Raw genomic sequence first — 7,088 nt, 5'->3', positions numbered from 1 at the left:
CTAGATATTAGGATAGCAACAGTCCCCCAAAAGCAAATGGCATAGACTTGGCCTCTCACGTCTTGCTAAAAAAAACCTGGCTACCTAACAGTATTGTTGCAGTGGGTGAAACTGGGGGAAGTAAAACACAACAAACATTCTAAAAGCACAATAAAATGTGGATTATGATAATGTCATATTCCTCTCTGCTTTGCCTCAATTTACCACCCAATATCAGAAAAATATTCACTGAACTATTGGATTTTGGTCTCCAAAGTGAACGGCAATTCATCACAGCATCAACAGAATAGGCAGTTTAATGGACCATGTTCTGAATATCTCATTGAATCCAGTGATGCTTGATTGTACATACTGTGGTACCTTGGGTTACATACGCTTCAGGTTACATACGCTTCAGGCTACAGACTCCGCTAACCCAGAAATAGTACCTCGGGTTAAGAACTTTGCTTCAGGATGAGGACAGAAATTGTGCTCCGGTGGCGCAGCGGCAGCTGGAGGCCCCATTAGCTAAATTGGTGCTTCAGGTTAAGAACAGTTTTAGGTTAAGAACGGACCTCCGGAACGAATTAAGTACTTAACCTGAGGTACCACTGTATAACCAAAGTACCATTGTTCTTTGTGGAACCCAGTGGAATCCATTTTCAAGTCACTTTCCTTAAGCTACAAGATGTAGTATTCTGTTTCTGGGTTTTTAAAAGCAACATAATCGGCAAGGACTTGAATCCTTCATTATGTATATGAGGGTGGGGGGAAGAAATGACTCTTTCTCCACCTGCTTCCCAAGAGTTTTTTGCAGACAGCTTACATAAATGGTTTGATAATGCAGCTTTGGCAGGCAGCTGTTTTGGCTAATTGAAAAAGCACCACTCAAAAGTAATAATGCCTACTATATGAAAAGGAAACTTCTCTCCATTAACCCTCTTTAAACACACTGCAGTTCTCTCGGAGTGAAGAGTTTTCATCTGCCTTATGGATCTGGTGAATAATGACTGAGATACAAGCATCACCCATTATCGCGAGTCAACATGACTCAGACCAAAACAATATGTAACAGCGGGGAGCCCATCTCTTTGAACATGGATCTGTCCCATTGGTATGGGGACCTGTTCTTTTTAAGTGCTTCATAAACAACGCTAATGATGTTGAGGTCATTAAAGCAAAAAGAGATTGCAAAGAGCTCCAAATTGAACCCTCCAAACAGAACGAGTAGGCAGTAAAATGGCAAATGCAATTCATTTTAAACAAGCGTAAAGTGATGTGTGGCCTCCAACATTTCTCCGATGAAAATAGGGATGTCCCATTCCATAATGATAATTTTACTGTATAAGATGATGGATTGAGAATATTATGAAAAGAAAGGAAGTTAGTAATTTGAACAAGTTAATTTTATTAGAAAGTGGCTATTGGAAAATTGCTAAAATGAGATTTAATGAAAATCAGTTAGGAAGGATTTGAGGAAGTCACCCAATAATGGAATGCAATTTGGATTTTTAACTGTAAGAAGTTTTGGATGTATGTTTGTTTTTCTGGTTTATATGTTTGTTTGTTATTTTGTGTTGTGTTAAATTTGGAAAATTAATGAAAAATATTTGGGAAAAAACCCATAATGATAATTTTACTATTTATACCCCACAAATCTTACTGGGTTGCCCCAGCCACTCTGGGCAGCTTCCAACATATATAAAAACATAATAAAACATGAAACATTTTTTTTAGAAAAAAATCTTCCGTAAACAGGATTGCCTTCAGACGGCTTGCGGATCAGAGAACTCCATACCCACCAACGTTTCTCTAATGAAAATAGGGACATCCTAAGGAAAAGTGGGACATACCGGGATCAAATCAGAAACCAGGATGGCTTCTCTAAATCAAGGACGTCCCTGGAAAATAGGGACACTTGGAGGGTCTGCCATGCCCTACCACCGCTGTTGGAAGGGTGCAATGCTGTTCCATCAAACCTGCTTGTTTGCCTCTTCCTTCCCCACCCCTTCCTGTTTTGTGCCATATCTTTTTAGGTTGTAAATCTTTGGACAGGGACTTCCTCCTTTGTTACCTACAGGAAAGTCATTATGGGAGCCTTAACTGATGTGTGTTGTAAAAACACTGCAACCCCCTGCCCCAGCACTTTTGGTGCTTGATCTAAGTATGCCCAGAGATTATTTTCGAATGGTGATTTTTACTGATGTAAACTATTGTGGCATATAGCAGTTCAGAGCCTTCGAGGGCAGTAGGGAAGAGAAACAACGACACTCTGTATGTTTGTGTGTGTGTGTGTGTGTGTGTGTGTTAAGGGGAGGGGTTCCTAATGCAGCTGTTTACGAAACCCCCCGCCGTAACTTCAGCTGTCAAAATCAAGGGGGGAAATTCAGCTGAAGAAAATATGGGGTGCCATCCTTACCTGAGCACATGTTAGCAAGACAGCAATTCCAGTCTGAAGCTTCAGACTTTGGCCCCATCTCTGTTGAGAGGGAATGCTAATTTCTATTTACATGACAACCCTTTTCTCCATCTTTCCTTTGTGGTGCCGCAGTTGCTGAAGTACCCCATTAAATAATAATTGTTGTAGTCAAGGACAATGTACTTGTTCCACCATTTAGAAATTTCTGAAGCGTTAATCCACCTACTTTCGATGTCTGCTGTCTGAGTTTTCTCCTCACTGTACCTACAGCTTGGCCTGGGTGCTCTCATTAAACCCGTTTTCATTTCGTCGGTGTGTGCAAAAGGAAAGGAAAGGGGAAAAGAAAACTCCGAAGCTTTCATCAAAAATAAAATTGCTTTTACACAGCTTGGCTATCTAATTGGGGGAGATATTATGAGGAAGCAGAGGAACAGCAAATGAGTCATTCCCAGCAGGAGGCTAAGAATAAGCACTCCTTGCTTGAAAAATCATTGATATCAGTCATCATCTTGAAATTAGCCTTTAATGCCACTCACTGGATTTTGGTCACAAGCTGCTAGCGGGATCTAATGTTGATGGGATAGGTGTTTCGCAGCTGATGCATGATGAGGCGATTGCCTAAAGAACAGTGTCTTTCAGAGCCACTGCCTGGCTAATGGAGTCTCTAATAGGGAGCAAGACTTTACCCTTCAGGTCACCAGGTGTGACAGGATATTATTAAAATGTGAGGGCAGCTCAGTGGCTTGCATGAAAAAAGCTGGTTCCATAAATTGTGCTGCTTTACAGCAGGGGGAACTTAATCCATGTACCAGCATTAAACATTTAGGTCAGGCGTGGGGCACCATTTTTCTTCCTGTTGAGGGCTGTATTCTTTTAGAGGAATAATAAGATTGCATGCTGCTGGTGGATGGGGGGGGGCAGCATGCTGGAGATGGGCCAGTGGTGTGTGAGGCCAGAATTAGAAATGTGCAATGCACCCCCCTTTCCCCCCTATGTTCTACCTCTTTGCCGGCAAAGAAGTTGATATACTTTGCGTAAATATGCAGAGGACCAGGCTGCAAGTGCTTTCATAAGACAATCTGAGAAACAGTGATTCCACCAACGCCTTCAACATCAGTGTGCACCTAAGGTTGTCAACTTTTGGATCAGACCTTGCAGTTATTCCTTTAATAGAGGCTTGCTCCATAGCAATTAGCAGCTGGTGATGTTCGGAGTCACCTGCAGGTTTTGACTAAAAGCTTCACCTGCAGGTTTCTGCATATCAAGATCCTTTTAAGGGAGAGGAAAATGACAGGCTGCTGCTGCTGCTTTTTCCCAGGCCAGATGGACAACCCATGTGGCAACCCTCTTGAGTGTGAGCATCCCATTTACTTGAAAAAGGTGTGTGTGTGTGTGGGGGGGGAAACCTGCCAGTTTCTACATGGCAATAGGTTGAGGTCGGGGTCCTCTTCAGTCTCATTATTTTATCAGCCGAATGTTTCAAACTCACACCTGATGTAAGCAATGATTTCTTAAAAGGTTTTCAGACTGGGAGAGCTCATTGGAGTACAGCAAAAGCTGACCGTGCAATTATAGGTTTATGGCAACACACTGCCTTCATCTGCTCGGCAGGCAAAAAAATTATAAACCAAGTTAGGGCCATGAGCAGAAGCCCCCAAATAAGAGTTTATAAGGAAAGAGTCCCATGGACTGCAAGAAGATCAAACCTATCCATTCTGAAGGAAATCAGCCCTGAGTGCTCACTGGAAGGACAGATCCGGAAGCTGAGGCTCCAATACTTTGGCCACCTCATGAGAGGAGAAGACTCCCTGGAAAAGACCCTGATGCTGGGAAAGATGGAGGGCACAAGGAGAAGGGGACGACAGAGGACGAGATGGTTGGACAGTGTTCTCGAAGCTACCAGCCGGAGTCTGACCAAACTGCGGGAGGCAGTGGAAGACAGAAGTGCCTGGCGTGCTCTGGTCCATGGGACCGTGAAGGGTCGGACACGACTAAATGACTAAACAACAACAAAGAAAGATGGAATCATTAAACCCACGAACCAACGTCCCACAAATGTCCTTTCAATTTATCAATTAGAATTGGGGTATTGAGTTGAATGGGACGCGGGTGGCGCTGTGGGTTAAACCACAGAGCCTAGGGCTTGCCGAATGGAAGGTCAGCGGTTTGAACCCCCACGACAGCGTGAGCTCCCATTGTTCGGTCCTTGCTCCTGCCAACCTAGCAGTTTGAAAGCACATCAAAGTGCAAGTAGATAAATAGGTACTGCTCCAGCGGCAAGGTAAATGACGTTTCTGTGTGCTGCTCTGGTTCGCCAGAAGTGGATTAGTCATGCTGGCCACATGACCAGGAAGCTGCCTGCAGACAAACGTCGGCTACCTCGGCCTGTAAAGCAAGATGAGCACCGCAACCCCAGAGTCGTCTGTGACTGGACCTAACGGTCAGGGGTGTCTCTACCTTTACTGAGTTGAATATAAACCTGTAACCCACCCTGGGATGATTGAAAGATGAAGTGGGGGGTGGGGATCATTCACAACCAACCAACCCATTTTCTTTTTCACTGCTTACTTTCTACCAAGAAAGATTCTGAGGCTCAAGAAGCCATTGCTCCCCTGGGTTTGGAAGCCCTGTTTCAAGTTAAAAACACACCAGTTGGAATATTCAGCATTGTGGTTTCAGCAACAACACATTGTCATTAAGGATGGGAAAAGGATGACCTTTATTTAAAGCCCTAAAAAGCCTTGGTCCAGTATACCTAAAGGAGCGTCTCCACCCCCATCGTTCAACCCGGACACTGAAGTCCAGCTCCAAGGGCCTTCTGTTGGTTCACTCACTGCGAGGTTACAGGGAACCAGGCACAGGGCCTTCTCAGTAGTGGTGCCCTCCCTGTGAAACGCCCTCCCATCAGATGTCAAAGAAATAAACAACTATCTGATGTTTAGAAGACATCTGAAGGCAGCCCTGTTTAGGAAATTTTTTAATGACTGATGTTTTAATGTATTTTTAATCTTTCGTTGGAAGCCACGCAGGGTGGCTGGGGAAACCCAGCCAGATGGGCGGGATATAAGCTGCTCGGTTTCAGCTCACTATTTTTTCACTCTTTAACTAAACTGACCATATAATCTCAGCAAGCCTGAGATTCCCCATTCAGGTCCTGCAACAAAATTTAGTTACGGTATCTTGTAGTTTTTTAAAAATTAATCTCAGGCCATCAGCAACCAGCTAGTGTACAAGGCTTCTGCTGCCCAGTGGCATAGCGTGGGTTGTCAGCACCCGGGGCAAGGCAAGTAATTTGACCCTCTAACCCGTGGATTTGCGCCCCCACACCGTGGATTTGCGCCCCCTAACCCTAACCCCAGATGTTGCACCCGGTGCGGCCGGCCCCCCTACACCCCTCACGCTACGCCACTGCTGCTGCCACATGTGTTTTCATCAGCATTGCAAGGCCTACCGGGAGGAGTAGGTCTTGATGACATGCTGAGGAAAGGTTGTGTCTTTAACTTATTTCACATAATGTGACCTGTCTGTGCTTGCAGAGTGGGTCTCTCTGTCAGGAGCTCATCCTACACTCGAGTAGGACCCTGGCAGAGACGCATGCCCGACTTGCATGTTCTCTCCCTCCTGGTCAATTGTTCGGGAGTTTCAAAAGCTTTCTTCAGCCCGAACATCACAGCGACCGATGCCAACAGACATCGGCACACTTAGGGATCCGCAGAGTTTGCGCAGCATGCGTAACAGACCTCAGCAACTCAGCATTTTGGCTAATCTACTTTATTTACATATAAACACACACGGAGCACTGCAACATGGCTCCCTCTCTCTCTAGCATCAGACAGCAAAGAGAAAAAGAACAAAGGACAATAGTCCCACTTCACGGAACACAGTAACACAAACATCCTGTCTCCGTCACTTCCCACTCTGTGGAGTCAAAACATACACCATCATGTGATAGACAAAAATCCCATGACTGCAATCATGGAGCAGGAATTCTAACACTCCCCTCCCCATCTCTCCCACCCATGTGTGCCCCACTCCCTCCCAAAATCTGCTCTGGAGGGTTAGGGGAGCCCCTAGAACAAATTTAGGCAGTGTGCAGGGAAAATAACTCCACCGTGCGAGCAGAAATCTTTGCACTGATGGGATGAGTCACTTAGAGCTGCTTTGTATATAACCTATTATGCATATTTTACATTCAACACCCCCTCAGAGCCTCAGGGGGAATTGAATGTAAAATCCATAAAAAGTATGTAAAATAAATTATATATGTAAAATTTGCCCCAGAGAGCTATGGCATGTCATCAAGAAGACCCTGTCGCTCTCATTGATTTCAGTGCGCTATGTTGATTTCAAAGCACACTGAGTCGGGGAGCTCTGTGCACTAGATACATGCAGCTTAAACAACCTTCTGAAACCAACAAGAGAAGACCACACCAGCCTGACCTTACAGCCTGTCCTGTAAACAGCAAGAATGATACTACTGCCAGGAGCTGGTTTCTTCAAAAAGCAAGTATTTGATATGTATAGGAAAGAAAAGTGCCATGTGCTAGACGCCACAAATAGCACAAGAACAGAAAAGATATAAATCCTATTATTCTGGTCTGGCCACTGTAGAACAATTATGGTGTAGCATAGGAAATGTTGCAAAGCCTCAAGCAGTGAATGGGGGGTAGAGTTCTGAAGCCGATTCTCT

The 7,088-nt window shown here is 44.6% G+C and overlaps 1 long non-coding RNA gene across 1 annotated transcript; it reads right to left on the bottom strand.

Moving 5' to 3' along the window:
- Window positions 1–6,153: 6,153 nt before the first annotated feature.
- On the bottom strand, window positions 6,154–6,394 carry LOC310841196. Its single transcript, XR_014562394.1, has 2 exons — window positions 6,251–6,394; window positions 6,154–6,220 (listed from the first exon to the last, which is right to left on the bottom strand). It is a non-coding gene; the product is annotated as an uncharacterized lncRNA (long non-coding RNA).
- Between the last annotated feature and the right edge of the window lie 694 nt (window positions 6,395–7,088).

Source organism: Podarcis gaigeae (genome assembly GCF_964106915.1).
Source record: "Podarcis gaigeae genome assembly, chromosome: 3".
Lineage (NCBI taxonomy): Eukaryota > Metazoa > Chordata > Lepidosauria > Squamata > Lacertidae > Podarcis > Podarcis gaigeae.
Note: the sequence above shows the minus strand (reverse complement) of the source record. Positions and strands in the feature narration are given on the sequence as shown.